The sequence below is a fragment of the Pelobates fuscus genome, chromosome 2 (assembly GCF_036172605.1).
Source record: "Pelobates fuscus isolate aPelFus1 chromosome 2, aPelFus1.pri, whole genome shotgun sequence".
Taxonomy (NCBI): Eukaryota; Metazoa; Chordata; class Amphibia; order Anura; family Pelobatidae; genus Pelobates; species Pelobates fuscus.
This window is the reverse complement of record NC_086318.1, coordinates 264742825-264759022: the sequence shown is the minus strand read 5'-3', so window position 1 is coordinate 264759022 and position 16198 is coordinate 264742825. Positions and strand designations below refer to the sequence as shown.

Genomic DNA, 16198 nt, shown 5'->3' with positions numbered 1-16198 from the left:
ATTGGATTTATTGCTGGATACAGAATGGTAGGGTCATTAGCTTGTTAAGGGGAGGAGGCATTGGCAGAGTGTGTCATTTTGGACACTGGTCGGCAATACACTAAATTGCGCAATTAAGTCCTCCCCATTCAACAAACCTAAAAGGTTACAAAATAACATAGGTACAAGCTGCTAATTTACATAGCATGCTGCAGATGCAATAAAAGTGATTCACATAGCCGGGAGACAAAGTGAAGTTCTACCTGTGCATAGGCAATCTCTGAACTTTACAGGTATTCTTCAAAAGCATACGTGAGCAGGGAACAACTACAGAATACACTGAGATTGCTAAGTCTTTTGTGATACTCATTGCCAATAACATCGAATAAAAGGAGTGCACAATCAGTATACTAATGTGAAAACATCTTGTGAAAAGGAAACTGGGATAAATAAAAGAAAATCAGGTAGCGAAACTCTTATAAACTCTTTAATTGTTTTATTTACATCTTCCTGTAGGAGCTGCAAACAATTGACACAATGGTTCTCTATCCATTTGCTTGAAGTAGAAAAGGTGGAATATAATCTGATCAATCTGTAAAAGATCTTCCAACATGCAGAAAACTGTGTCTTCTCTAGCGTAATTCCCAAAAGGAGAGGTCCGTGTCCTTAATCCATTATCCTTCTTTGATTTTACAATTTCACAGTATAAATTTCCCAATGAACACTGGGCAACGCAATGCACAAAGATGACCAGTTTTCTTTTGAACAGGTTTGTCCTTCTCTGCTGGGCTGGTGTTTACATCCTCCAGGGCATCCGTTTCAGAAAACTGGCGATCCCGTAGTCTATTCCAATTGGCCAGTATAATATGATATTCAAATACTTTTTCATAGTTGCCAACAGAATTATACAGCTTAATGAGGCCTCCTCATACTCTAGCCCACTGTATCCTTCACCAAATAGTTTTTTTCCCTATAGCTATTGATCGGAGATAAAGCTTCTCTGCATTTTCATATTGATTCATATCATAGTTATAAAGTGATGCTAAATGACCCACAGACAATGCCACTTCATAGTCTTCTTGTCCAGGGAGTTGTTCCTTGATCTGGATAGCCTTGATGTGCATTTCTTCAGCTTACTTAAACTTCTGCATGGATTGGTAAAACCTGCCCAGGTTTCCGTAGTGTTTTGCGGTTTGTACATTGAACTCGCCAAAGGCTTGCAGTGATGATAAATAAAGATCATGAGCTTCAAGAAGAAGCTTTTGCTCTGTTTCCTTGTTGTGACTATCTATAGCAATCCCCTCTAATATAAGTGCTTTAACCCTTTTGGAGGTTTCCAATAAAATATGGTCTTCTGGACATTAGGGGGCGTGGCCAAGCAGCGCAACGAACGTGTCTGTGTGGAGCTCCTGCTCATAACACACGAAATCTTACTAAAACGCCACAAAATCGCGGCACAAAGACCTCTGATTCGAGGAACAACTAGTGCTGAACCCCCCACAGAGAGATGGGGCGAAAAAACAAGAAACTCACCCGTATGGAGGGCTTCCAACCCGACATCAGGCGATCCTTTGACAGGCCGCAGCACTCTCCGCAGCCAAAAATGGCGCTGGACAGGGCCAACAGCGCCAGCGAGTCGGATGCGTCTAGTGAGGACGGAGACCCCCAGCCCAGGCACTTAGACACCACAGTGTACAGACGAGGGGACTCCGACTCAGATGACTCGCCCTCCACGAAAAGAGACATCAAACGGCTGTTATTAGACCTGCGGGAGGTATGGAAATCTGACCTAGCCGGAGTACAAGCTGAGCTGACAAACATCACCACGCGCCTAGGTGCAGTAGAAACACGGGAAAATAACAGAGACTCACTACTTACGGAGACTACAACAAGAGTGGAGGCCTTGTCACAACAACTCCAAACCCTCACCCGCACTGTCACTTCGATTGAAACGCGCCATCGGAAGATACACGTGCGCATCAGAGGTGCCCCAGAGGAGGTAGGCCCTGAAGCCTTGCTGGAGTACGCAAACAAAGTTGAGGAGACCATGGGAGCTAAACGAGAGGGGGAGGCAAGGCCGATAACAGCAGCTTTCAGGATCCGAAAGGCCCCAACAGCCCCAGCAGACGCCCCTAGAGACATTATTGCCATTACCAGGGACATCTCAGTAAAGGCGGCACACATGGCCCACTCCCGAAAATCACCCACCACTGGTGTGGATAATTTCAGTATCAGAGTTTTCGATGATCTCCCCTTCACAACCCTGATGGAAAGACGGAAACTTATGCCAATCACCAGCCAGCTAAGAGATCGCGGCATCCGTTACCATTGGGGGACAGCGGGCACACTGGTGGTACCTTATAAGGACACTGTTCTGTCACTATCAGTGGAGGAAGATCCCACAAAATTCCTTAAGGACTTACAGCAACTGCAGGCAACACCTCTGGTACAGGGAAGCAAAAGGTCCAAGGACGCAACCAGCGGGGAAGAAGATCAGGAAGGCAGCGCCAGAGCAGAAAAGAAGTGAGGAAAACCACGCCAGCAGCATCCCTCACCGCAATGAAGGAGAGAGACAGTATCTGCTACCTACCCCCCTCAGGGGACGGGTAAAGGCGAAACGATACATAGACTCCTACCAGCCTTCATACTGCATAATAATGGCACCCACAATTATTAAAAATGTTTTGTTTGTTTTGTTTAGTTTTGTTTGCTTAACAGTCCATAAACGTTACTATACCCCCCTGTTGGGCCCACACACGATCATACAACCACATGACAGCAGGCCAACTGATAGACCAAGATTTGGCCATTGACGGAGGACAACACACACTACTGACCTTACATGGGACAGAGGGCAGTTACGCACATAATACGACTAGGTGTCTGAAAGGGGGACAGAACCGGGGGGAGCCTTAACCAGGCCAACGGACCGGCACCCACCACATCTATGACATAAGCGTCTAACGGCAATACCATTGTATCCCCTTTACGTAGTAAAGATTGCCATATGACAAGCAATACCAATGGGTCCCACGGCACACACACGAGTCACAGGCCAACGACTGCCTTTAACCTCAGAGACCGTCACTTCAACGAACTTTCATATCCCGATAACGTACATATCTGCTTATATAAATCTCAAACCAATCTTATACGCAAAGTTAAGCTTGTTCATACAAAACTTGTGCAGACTTTTAGTATACCTGTTATGTCATGTTTAACCGGCTGGTATTTGCTATTGTGGCACTAACGGCACTATGTACTAATTTGTCTGCATTCAAAAATAAAGAATTATAAAAAAAAATAAAAAATAAAAAAAAATATGGTCTTCTGGGAGTATATGAGTGATGATCTCAATGGCTCGCTCAGCATGAAATAATGCATTGTCAAACTTTCCTGAACTGTATTGATGAACATAAGAAGAGTAGGCCAAGTCTTCATGAGTGGTTGCCACGTGGATATTTTTACCCCCAAATACTGGCTGTTTGATATCAAGAGCAGTCTGATATATTGCAACAGACTGGCATATGTTGTCTACATTGAGAAGATAAAATCCATAGTCTAGTAGTTTGTCTGAATACTTGGGATGCTTAGGACCAACATTCTCCCTTGCCAGATAAACAGCATGTTTTATCAGCTGTTCTGCCTTCTTGAACTCTCTTTTTACCACACAAGCCTTAGATGCCTGCCTTAGAACATCCACCACAACTTTTACAGGTAATCCACTTGTGATTTCCTTCATGGCTTCTATGCTCCATTTATATGCCTCGTCATAGTGGCTTTTAGCAGAGAGCAAGCCACAGAGTTCTGCATATAGAGCTGCCTTGTTTGCAGCTGACTGTGTTTGGCCAGCTTATCCATGTAGTTCTGAGCAAGTTTAAAGGTTTCTTCTCCCAAATGGTATTTGCAGTTGCCATTTCGCACATGCAGTAGCCTGACACAACATTCTACTTTTCTGAACCAATGCAGCATTTCATTGTGAAGGGTGCAAATATGTAAACAAGAGAGAAACACCTTCTCAGCGTCACTGTACCAGTCTGCATCTGAGAGAATGTAACCAAGAACATAACCGATCTGTATTGCCTTTTCTTTAACCTGGGCATCAGATTCTGCAATGTAAGAACACAGCCTGCTGAACGAAAAGGCCAGCACCGAAGCAACCTTTACTCCATGGTCCATTAAAGCTTGGAAGCAATGATAAAGCAGATGCCTTTTGTCTAATGCACGTAGTACCTTAGCAAAAACCTCCAATTCCCAGAATTCACTTCCTAATTAGCATAAACAACCTTGCTGATAAAGCTTGTAATACACGTTAAACTGGATGTTCTCGGGCAGGCTGTGGATGTCCCGCCGGGCTCGGCTGTAGTTGTCCACCACCGCAGTGATGGCCGTGTTGTACAGAGTCTCCTGGATCCACTCCAGCTCCACGGCCGCTATGTTCCCGTGCTGTGCTCGGTGCTGAGCTCGGGCCCCCGCTCACACCCTGCCCATACTGACAGCAAGGAGCGGCATCCGCGGGCACGGAGCAGGGAGAACCTGGGGCCTGTTTGATTGGACCAAGCGGAGGGCCGTGTAACATCCGAGAGCCGCCCTGCCCGCTATCCGGCCGTGTTATGGAGGAAGGTTGGGGAGTGCTTATTTATATTGGATTTATAGTGCACTCTCCTATTTATTTATTTTGATTTTCATTTAACAGTGAATGCTACAAAATTAGATTTTTTTTTCTATTTACTAGCACATTTGTGGGGCAACTTACAAGTGAGCAAACTCTTTCACTCCAGTATCAATCATGGCATTAAGACTAGAGAAATTGCCAAGATAATACTGCCAGCTATGTATAAAAATACTACAGTTTCTAACAAATAAAACACGGGTAGGCAACCTTCAGCACTCAAGATGTAATGAATGATATTTCCCATAATGCTCTTATAACCATAATGTTGGCAACGCACCAGGGAAGGTGTAATAAACAATGTCTAGATTGCTGAAGGTTGCCTACTAGTGGCAATGACCTCCTGTCTGTCTTCTCCAACTTTCCCCTCTTTCTTACTAATGAGTCGCCCTACAAACCCATCAAAGCTAGTTCCTTTTTCTCTTTTATACATGGCATATACTGCCTCCTTTTCTGCCTACTTCTACCATCACAGGATTCTCAGCCACTTATATACTCTGCCCTAGTACCTCCTACTCTAACACTATTGTAGTTATAGTTAAAAGAAAAGAAAGACACCTGTGGCGGAACCAGCCTCGCCACTGTGCACTGGAGGAGCCTGGTTGCCTGCCTGCTGCCTTTTGACTATGGACCGGCATTTAAATACTTTATTTTCCTATGCAGAAAGGTCTAGTCCTGTATTTCTGCCCTGGCGTTCGGTAGAGTCTCGGATTTACTGAATGAACTAATTTAACCCAGATAGCTATGCCATGGAGCCTATTCGTGTAATAAAAGACTTTAGCTCCATGGCAATTGAACTGTATGTGTGTGGTCTGATCGCCATTCAGTAATAATGTGCGCTCAGACCTAAGCTATCTGGGGATATGTTGTATGTCTGTATTTTATGTAATAAATGTAACCTTGTGTATTTTATTGTATTTTACTGTCTTTTTACTGCCGTGTGCTTAATGGAGTTTTGCCTCTGTCCTTGGAGATAATTGGATTACTTCTCAATTATCTCCAGAATAGAAGACTCTGTGGAACTGGTTTTGGGCAGAAAAGCCATGCTTCATTTGGTCACAAAGGACTTCGATCTATCTTTTGAACCAATGGACCAATTTGGATGACATATGTTTGTATTTGGAGTATGCTGATTCAGAAAATGTAAGTTTTATGTGAATGTGATCCATACTTTTAATGTTATGAATAATGTGGAAAAACTGTATTTCTCTCCCTGTGCTAATTACATTACCCATTGTGTAAGGTAATTTTATCACAGGCAGAGGGGAGGATTTTGTGTGGCAGTGTCTGAGTGTATTGTACGTGATTATTGGTTGTTTTCAAAAACCCTGTGGGCAGTACTATGTTTGTGGATTGTGAATAAAAGAGGCTATATGTGCCAGTACAGTCAGTTCTGCTTGACCTCAAAACGAAGTGTCGTCTCGTTATTGGGGGAATTGGATTGTATGCTGATTGCCAGGAGTGTAAGCTGATTGCATGCTTTTCCTGTTCAGCTGTTTACAGCATTCATATGCTTGAGAGCATTCGTATGCGTCTCCGGTTCGGTGGTTGTGGTGTCTGCTGCAGTGCTTGGAGTCCTCAGGAAGCGCTAGGAGCATCCTTCAACGGAGGTACCCAGTCGGGATGCCAGGTGATCCGTTACAACAACTCTAATGGGTGAATTGGGAAAAACAGAAACATGCCAAAGTCAAAGACTTTTCTTGAGGGAAGTTTAGTGAAAACTTGAGGCAACATCATCAAGTAGATTTTCACCAGGTACAGTTTTTTAAATAAAATGATCTATTGTGTTGAAGATGTGGGTGAACAAGGGTAGCAAGTATCTTGGCTCTAAATATCAGTTGTATCCCTGAAAGGCCTAAGGACTGCCACTACCTGCTCAATCATCCCTGCCTAACTGTGCTAACAATACCAGTGAAATTATAATAAGCCATGGCATGGATTGCCTACTACTGCTCCAGAAGGGAGATTCCACCTAGTCCTTACATTTTGCTTGAGATGGTGCTGCTGTATGTATGTCTTGTTCTGGTACTTTTTCTTATCCTTAAAGGGACACTCCTGACCCCTGAAGCATTTCAGCTTGCTAAAGTACTTTATGTATGAAGGGGCAAATTCTCCTTTTTTTACTTTACAATAAGTGAAGATTTCAATAGAAATTGACACTTTTATATATTAGCCTTATTACACACCCCTGGCTGTTAAGCAGACAACCAATTCTGTTACTCCCTGGTTGTTTAGTTTAGTTAAATGTAAGAGGCAGGCATATATATATATATGAAACAGTGTTCATTTTTATTTTTTTTAGACAGTGACTTGTCCCTTTAACACTATGGTGTAAATGGCCAGCAATCTTAATAACCTTCCAGTGCTTTCCTAAACAATTCTCCATACACTTAGGGCCACCCGATGGGCTTGATGACCTAATCTCCGCTAAATCCAAAGGTCACTACTCCATATTAATTCTCCTTGACCTCTCTGTTGCCTTTGACACCTTTGATCATGCTCTCCTCCTTCAAACTCTTCAATCGCTCGGTCTCTGTGACTCTGTCCTCTCTTGGTTTTCCTCCTATCTCTCCCAACGCTCATTCAGTGTCTCCTTTTCCAAGGATACCTCCACCCCTCGTCCTGTCTCGGTTGGAGTTCCCCAAGGCTCTGTCCTTGGTCCCCTTCTATTTTCTCTTTATACTGCCTCTCTTGGAAAACTTATTGCCTCTTTTGGATTCCACTACCACCTGTACGCTGATGACACTCAGATATACCTCTCCTCCCCGGACCTCTCCCCTGCCGTCCTGCAACGTGTCACTGCTTGCCTTTCTTCCATCTCTGACTGGATGTTGTCACACTTTCTCAAACTTAACCTCTCTAAAACTGAACTCCTTGTCTTTCCTCCTCCTAATACTGATCCTCCTCTCTCGCTCTCCCTTCAAGTCAGTCTTGGCGTCATACTTGACTCTGGTCTCACCTTTGAGTCTCACATCCAGTTTGTTGCCAAGTCCTGTAGGTTCCAACTCAAAAACATAGCCCTCATCCGCCCCTTTCTTACGCAAGATGCTACCAAGGAGCTTGTCCATGCTCTAGTAATTTCCCGCATGGATTACTGTAACCCTCTCCTGATTGGTCTCCCTAAAAGCCGTATTGCCCCGCTACAGTCTGTAATGAATGCTGCAGCTAGACTGATTTTCCTCTCTAGTCGGTCCTCTCACACCTCGCCCCTCTGCCAGTCCTTACATTGGCTTCCTGTATTCTACAGGAGTCAATTCAAAGGTCTAACCCATACATTTAAAGCACTGAACAATTCCAGCCCCTCTTATATCTCTTCACTGATCCATAGGTATGCCCCTCCTCGTATCCTCCGCTCTGCCCGTGACCACCTCCTGACCGCTGCTCGCACCCGTACGGCCAACTCGTGCTTGCAGGACCTCTCGCGGGCAGCTCCTCTCCTATGGAATATCTTGCCTACTGCCATCAGACTCTCCCCTAGTCTTCAATCATTTAAGAAGGGCCTTAAAACCCATCTCTTCAGGAAAGCTTATGGCCTCCCAGAGTAATATCTACCTTACATACCTGTCTCTTGCTCTCTCCTTTGGGACAGTGCTTTGCTCTCTCCTCCAGCTCTGCTTCACTCATACTTGATATTTCCTGTCCTAATGTTTCTAATACCCCACCTCCTATAGTCTGTAAGCTCGTTTGAGCAGGGTCCTCTTCAACTTATTGTTCCTGTAAGTTTTCTTGTAATTGTTCTATTTATTGTTATATCCCCCCCTCTCAAAATATTGTAAAGCGCTACGGAATCTGTTGGCGCTATATAAATGACAATAATAATAATAATAATAATATCAGCAGAGGCATGGTCGTGCACTGTGGCCCTTTAACAGCACGACCAGGCCCCCTTGCTTTTCAGCAGCGCTGGGGAGATGACGGCCGCAAGTCATTTTCTCCCAGAAAAAAAGAGCCTCACAGGATGGAGGGAATAGCAGGGAGGAGGGGGCTGGAGTTCAGACCCTTACTCCTAACAAACTCAGGCACCACACTGGACGAGGGAAGCCACGATCCAGTAAAAGGTAAGAAACTAGAGGGTGGGCATAAAAACTGTAAATGTTGCATGTGTGGCTGTCTGTGTGTTTGTCAGTATGTCTGTCATGGTGTGTGTCAGTATGTCTGTCAGTGTATAAGTCTATGTGTGTCAGTTTGTCTGTCAGTGTATATGTCTGTGTATGTGTCGGTATGTCTGTCAGTGTCCATGTCAGTTTGTCTGTGTGTGTCTCTGTCAGTGTCTGTGTGTGTGTTAGTATGTCTGTCATTGTATGTCTCTGTATGTCAGTGTATGTGTGTGTGTCAGTATGTCTGTCAGTGTGTATGTGTGTCTGTCAGTGTGTCTGTCAGTGTATGTGTCTGTGTGTCTGTGTGTGTCAGTATGTTTGTCAGTGTATGTGTCTGTGTGTCGGTCTGTCTGTGTGTATGTTAGTATGTCTTTCAGCATTTGTGCCTGTCAGTATGTCTGTCAGATGTCTGTCATTGTATATGTCTGTGTGTGTGTCGGTATATCTGTCAGTTTGTGTCTGTCAGTGTATGTATCTGTGTGTACGTGTCAGTATGTCTGACAGTATATGTGTTTATGTATAGGTATGTTGTCATTGTGTGTATCTGTGTGTTGTCAGTGTGTGAATCTGTGTAGTCAGGGTATCTGTGAATCTGCATGTGTGTCAGTGTTTATATCCGTGTGTCTGTGTATCTGCATGTGTGTCAGCTTATATATCTGCTTGTCTGTATGTGTGTCAGTGTGTCTGTATCTGCATGTGTGTCAGTGTGTATATGTGTATGTATAGTAAAAAATAGTGAAAAAAGGCTTGCACTCACGGTCTTTTTCCTTTGTAAAAATTTCCCATTTCCATTTCTTGTTAAATCATAGTCATAATCAACGTTTCAGCCATCGTTTGTGGCTTTCATCAGGATCAGTTCAGCAAAAATACACATTCTAACTAATGCACTTATATAACAAACTAATTATTCAATCATAAAATCACTCACCACCTGTATCGCTACTTCCACAGCGTCTCTCCATCACTCCTGCGCATGTGCGAACACGCCGCAACCCGGAAGTGGCATGCTGACGTCACCCGCCTTTACCAGGGCTACCCGATATAATTTTAGGCTCCCTGGCAACTAGATGAACCAAAACAAAGCAGAGTGTTGTGCCCGAGCATACTTACAATCAGAAACAAATTAAAATCAATCATATAAGGTTTAAAAACTAATTCCACACTTATTCATTCATTAGAGCATAACATATCATATTTATACCAATACTCTTTACTGTAATTTGGTATATTTCTATCTCTTTCAAAGCAAAGTTTTCAGACCAAGAACTTACCAAATAAGCAAATATATATATACATCCTAATTGAGATGTGCAAAGCATATAGGAGTAACACATCTGTTTAACATATACTAGAAAACCTACTCCATGCTCCAAAACATTGTCGCATAGATCTAATACTAAAATGATCAAGCACATTTAAAGTATTTCAAACATATCTCAGAGTTTTTAAAGTTTTTTAGATAACTTCTCTATTTAATATATATCAAAGTGCTGCTACCGGTATTATACACTAAAGTGTTACAATGTGAATTGTATGTTAACCTTTAAAGTGTCATGTGATTTATATATACATAAAAGTGAATTCAAGTCTATTTTAAAGTGATACTTGTGCACTTATTTATATTTTTATTTTTACAGTGCAATAAAGTATTTATTAATTTCTTATAGTATCATTATTAAATTTTTAAAAACTTAAAGTGCTTTGTGTAAATTATGTACACTAAAGTGAACCTGTGCTAATTATGTACATTAAAGTACTTCTTGTGTTATTTAAAGTGATACTAATGCGATTATCTACATTAAAGTGTATATGTGTCAGTATGTATATCTGCATGTGTTTCAGTGTGCATGTGTGTGTGTTTCACAGTGTGCGTGTGTGTATCACAGTGTGTCTGGCAGTGTCTGTGTATATGTGCATACATCTCAGCATTAAAACACCAACACTACACACAAATACACCTTTGCATTTAAACTTCGTACCAACACACTCTTGCATTAAAACGTCACCATTACATGCAAACACACCTCTTTGTTAAGCACCAAAATTATATATAAACACACCTCTGCATTCAAAAACCAACACTACACATACATGCATGCTTGCATTCAAATGCTAATACCACATTCAAATGCCAACACCCCATACAAAACACCTCTACATTCACACAAACATATTCCATACAAAAACATGCTTACATTCAAACACACAATAACTGTTCAGTGCAACATACAACTCTGCAAGCATGTGAAAATGGTAGAGCTCCAGCTGTCAAAGCATTGTTGGAGTTGCACAACAGATAGGGATATACTTTATGGCCACCCTTGTAATAAGGGGGCCCAAACAATTATTGCACCATGGCCCTTTCTACATTAGTTCCGCTACTGTGTTGGGATGGAGTGGGTGATTGCATGCCAGGGAGTGGGTGGGTGGGGGTCCCAGGGTATAATCAAAATAAAGACCTCAGCATAGAGGATGAAGGAATATCACCATAGATTGCCCACCAAAGCACTGACAACCATGCCTGAGCTCCCATCTGCCAACAACTTGTGCTGCTACCAATGTCTCATCAAAGATAGGAAGGCATGCTGACCACCAGGAGCACTACATAAATTGGCTGTTAAGTTCACAGACTGGCCACTCACTTTCATCAGCTCCTCTCTTAACACTCTAACAAAGGAATGGTAGAGTGTTCCTGTTTATGCCTAATAAGTGCATAAGGGAAGCATATATTGGGGTGCAACAGCATCAGTTAAGTGCTTGAATGGTTACCTTTCCTACCATACTAAAAAGAGCACCTCTAACGGCTTATCAGCTAACTGATGTACCGAGACTGCTGCCATAATATCTCCCTAGAATGAAACCAACCAAATGAGGTGGGATGTATGGCCTGTCTGAAATGACTGATGGCACTATCTCAGCTAACAGCTGCGGCAGAAGTGCCATGATTCCCATGTTGCCTACTAGTGGTGGCACTACTACTTGCCATAGTAGTGCTAGGTGGAAGAGTCACACCACTTTCTTGTCACTTTCTTGTAGTGTGTGTGAAGATGTGGGAACAAAACGGTTGGTGAAGATCCTACGGTTTCTTCTACAATCCTTGCTTCAACTGCTTCCTTACTACTTTTCAAGCCTGTCTTCTTTCATTTGATCTCTGACTTAACAGGAGGAAGCCTAGTGCCTGAACTAGTTTGAATGGCAGCACTAGTGGTAGTTAACAGTCAGGATCCTTTCGTAAGCTAGTTCCTCACAGTCTAGACAAAAGTCTAAGCTGGCTACTAGTACCTTTAGTAGTCTAGTGGAGCTTAGAGCTACTACAGCTAGATGTGCTGCTGCTCACTCAGGGCGATGACTTAACCAGTAGGATAGGAATTTAATGGGACAGGAGCGCTTGTTATTTAATTTGTCTCTGCTTCAGAACAGTTGAAGCAGAAGCAAGAGTACCTGTTCTCTTAACACAGGTAGTACTTGTGGACCTAGAACTGGCAGTTGATAGTCAGGATCGCCATTAGGGCATGACAACCGTGACAATTGTCACGGGCCCAGAGGTGCTGGGTGGCTCTGCTTGCGGCTGGACTTCTAGAGTGGGCAGTGACTTGGGAGATAACGCTAGGTAGTCTGTCAGGCCCTCTATCGGTGACCAAGGGCCCAACAGCAAGGAGAACCCAGCGGCTTAACCTCTGTGCCGCAGGGTGCTGGGCCTACCTGTAAGTGTGCTCAGGTCAGGCCGCCGGGAGAAAGATGTGCACAAAGTCCTGTGACTCCTTTATGCAGTTCCACCTCCACGGGTGCAGAGCTGCAGACCATGATTGATTGTTAGTGAGCTCGGCCAATCAGAGCTCTGAGATTTCAAGTGCCAGAGCTCGCAAGACAATTTCCACATTCCACACCCGTGCAGAGCTGCAGACAGTAGCACAAGGTCCACTGGACCACCAGGGTGCAGGGAATAAGAGGAGACCACTGGACTACCAGGGACTGCACACAACAGGTAATTTAATTTCTGGCCACTTTATCTCCTCCTACTGACTGACACTCACACCTCCCTCACTGACTGCCACCCTCACCTACCCCCCCACTCAATGCCACCATCACCTACCCCACTCACCGCCACCCTCACTTTCACCCCCTCTCACCCACACCACCCCCACTCACTGCCATCCTTACCTCCTCCACTCACTGCCACCCACACCTCCCCCTATTCATTGCTATCCTCACCACCCTCCCACTCACTGCCAGCCTAACCTTCCCACACTCACTGCCACCCTTACCCCCCACTCACTGCAACCAAAACCTCCCCACTTACTGCAACTCTCACCTCCCCCACTAACTGCCACCCATGGGCATCCACAGGAGGGTGGAGCAAGAGGGGGCACTTGCTCCTCCCCAGGGTTTTTCAGCTGGCCAGTAGGTGTATGGAGAGCGACAGGGGTAGGAAGCTGCACCTTATCCCTGCTTCTCTCTGACTGAATCCGCAGGGGAGCAACACATACAGCCAGCAGAGATAGCCTACAGATCAGGTAAGTGAGACAAGGGGGGGCAGAGATAGCCTACAGATCAGGGAAGTGAGGGATGGGGGGGGGAGAGAGCCTACAGATCAGGGAAGTGAGGCATGGGGGGGCAGAGAGAACCTATAGATCAGGTAAGTGAGGCATATGGGGGGCAGAGATAGCCTACAGATCAGGGAAGTGAGGCATATGGGGGGCAGAGATAGCCTACGGATCAGGGAAGTGAGGCATATGGGGGGCAGAGATAGCCTACAGATCAGGGAAGTGAGGCATATGGGGGGCAGAGATAGCCTACAGATCAGGGAAGTGAGGCATATGGGGGCAGAGATAGCCCATAGATCAGGTAAGTAATGGATGGGGGAGACAGCAAGGACCAGGAAGGTAAATTAAGAGAAGGAGCAGAAAGAAGAGGAAGGAGCAGAAAGGAGACAGCTGCTATATAGAGGGGCACATTGGCTGTAGAGAGGGGGACCGGGGCTGAGAGGGGTGGACAGGGGCTGAAAGGGGTGAACAGGGGCTGTGAGGGGGGACAGGAGCTAAAAAAAAGGGGCAGAGCTGCTATAGAGGGGGCCACATGGGCTGTAGACAAGGGCACAGGGGCTATAGAGGGGGACAGTGGCTGTAGAGGATGGGACAGGGGAAGAAGGGGGGGCAGGGGCTGAGAGGGGAGGCAGGAGCTGAGAGGGGGGACATGGGGCTGTGAGTGGGGACATGGGGCTGTGAGGAGGTGTTATGGACATGAAATATGACTACATTTTTAGAAAGTCTTAAAGTTATTAGCTCACCATTTAACAGATATTCCCTGCATAAATACCAGTCTTAAGCACTGAAAAGGTTAATTAACAAACCAGTTTAACCAGTTCAAAGTCAGGAGCCAGGTTGATGGGTAGGTAATAGACTGGAAGGAGGCACGTGTTACTATGATTATTGTGAAGCTTTTTAAAGGATGTTTGAGAGTTGATTTTTGGAGTTCGTTGGGGATAGCAGTGATGTAGCAGTCCAAGGGCACAGGCAGCCTTACTCATTTTTTCTAAGGCTGCAAGTATGCCCTCTGGGCCCATATTTTTATCCTGGGACATGAAGTTTGATCTATCCAAAGCAGCAGAAACCTTGATTTCCATTTCATTTAAAATCCTGGGAGATTAAGTATAAAACTGTATAATTTTGTTATAGCTTTTATACTTGGGTTAAGATTAAATTTCTTGAATAGCCTTTGATAGGTTTTAACTGCAATCGTGGGACATATACAATTAGTAATGCAAAGGATAATTGTGTAGTTAGTATTACAAGTGTTTAGCTAGAACATGTTTATTAATATTTGTTATATTTTCGTTAACATCAGGGCCGGTGCAAGGATTTTTGCCGCCCTAGGCAAAAGTAAAGTTTGCCGCACCCCCATGTGACATCACAATGCCCCACCTATATGATCTGCCATGTTAACTAATGCCAGTGCTGCAGTACTGCCGTGTTTACATTAAAAGGCCTGCAGGGACAGGCTATAGACACCAGAACCAGTACATTAAGCTGCAGTGGTTCTGGGGACTATAGTGTTTCTTTAAAGGGAAACTCTAGTGCCAGGAAAACAATCCGTTTCCCTGGCACTGAAGGGTCCCTCTCCCTCCCACCCACCCACCAATCTCCAGTTACTGAAGGGGTGAGAACCCCTTCAGTCACTTACCTGAGGCAGCGACGATGTCCCTCGTCGCTGTCTCCTCCTCCGCGCCGCTTCTCCCTCTGATTCCATCGGCCAGCGGGCGAGACTGATCCCGCCCACCGGCCGAGGAGACCTAATGCGCATGCGCGGCAATGCCGCGCATGCGCATTAGTGGCAATGCCGCGCATGCGCATTAGTGGCAATGCCGCGCATGCGCATTAGCGCTCCCCATAGGAAAGCATTGAAAACAAATTTCAATGCTTTCCTATGGGGAAATGAGTGACACTGGAGGTCCTCACACAGCGTGAGGATGTCTAGCAAGGAAGTACTATAATCCAGGAAGTGACCTCTAGTGACTATCTAGTAGACAGCCACTAGAGGTGGAGTTAACACTGCAAGGTAATTATTGCAGTTTATAAAAAACTGAAATAATTACAGTTGCAGGGTTAGGAGTAGTGGGAGTTGTCCCTTTAATGTGAGGTAAATTAGAGATTAGTGCCACTAATGTGAGGTAAATTAGAGATTAGTGTAGAATAATATACTAGATTCAGTGGCGTCACTAGGGGGGCCAGAGGGGGCCATGCCTCCCCCCTACATCATGCTGTGCCCGCCCTTGGGCCCCCCCAAATGCCAGCAACCTGCTGGCCATGTGTTTAAATTCTTTTCCCTTGGACTGTAACAGTCTGTGACAGCCCGAGGGAATGCAGGGCAGAGCAGCTGGAGTGGTGCTGGGGGCTGTCTGTGGCCGGAGGGAGCACTGACAGGCTCCACGGCACAGGCCCTGCCCCCAAACGAAGCTGCGCCTCCCACACATAAGCCTCGCCCCCACCGTTGAGCAGCAGCCCTTGCTGCTGCTGCAAAGGCCAGAAGATGGCTGACCCCCAGCAACAGGTAGGCTTGATGTGCTCAGGTGTGTGTGTGTGTCTGCTAGTGAGTAGGCGTGTGTGTGTGTCTGCTAGTGAGGCAGCTTGTGTGTGTGGACTCAGCAGTCTGTGTGTGTGTGTGTGTGTGTATGGACTCAGCAGTCTCTGTGTGTGTGTGTGCGTATGGACTCAGCAGTCTGTGTGTGTGTGTGTGTGTGTATGGACTCAGCAGTCTGTGTATGGTCTCAGCAGTCTGTGTGTGTGTGTATGTGTGTGTATGGACTCAGCAGTCTGTGTGTGTGTGTGTGTATGGACTCAGTAGTCTGTGTGTGTGTGTGTGTGTATGGACTCAGCAGTCTGTGTGTGTGTGTGTGTGTGTGTATGCACTCAGCAGTCTGTGTGTGTGTGTATGGACTCAGCAGTCTGTGTGT

The 16198-nt window shown here is 45.1% G+C and overlaps 1 pseudogene; it reads right to left on the bottom strand.

The window, feature by feature from the left end:
• Positions 1 to 677: 677 nt before the first annotated feature.
• On the bottom strand, positions 678 to 14371 carry LOC134586289 (amyloid protein-binding protein 2-like; annotated as a pseudogene).
• Between the last annotated feature and the right edge of the window lie 1827 nt (positions 14372 to 16198).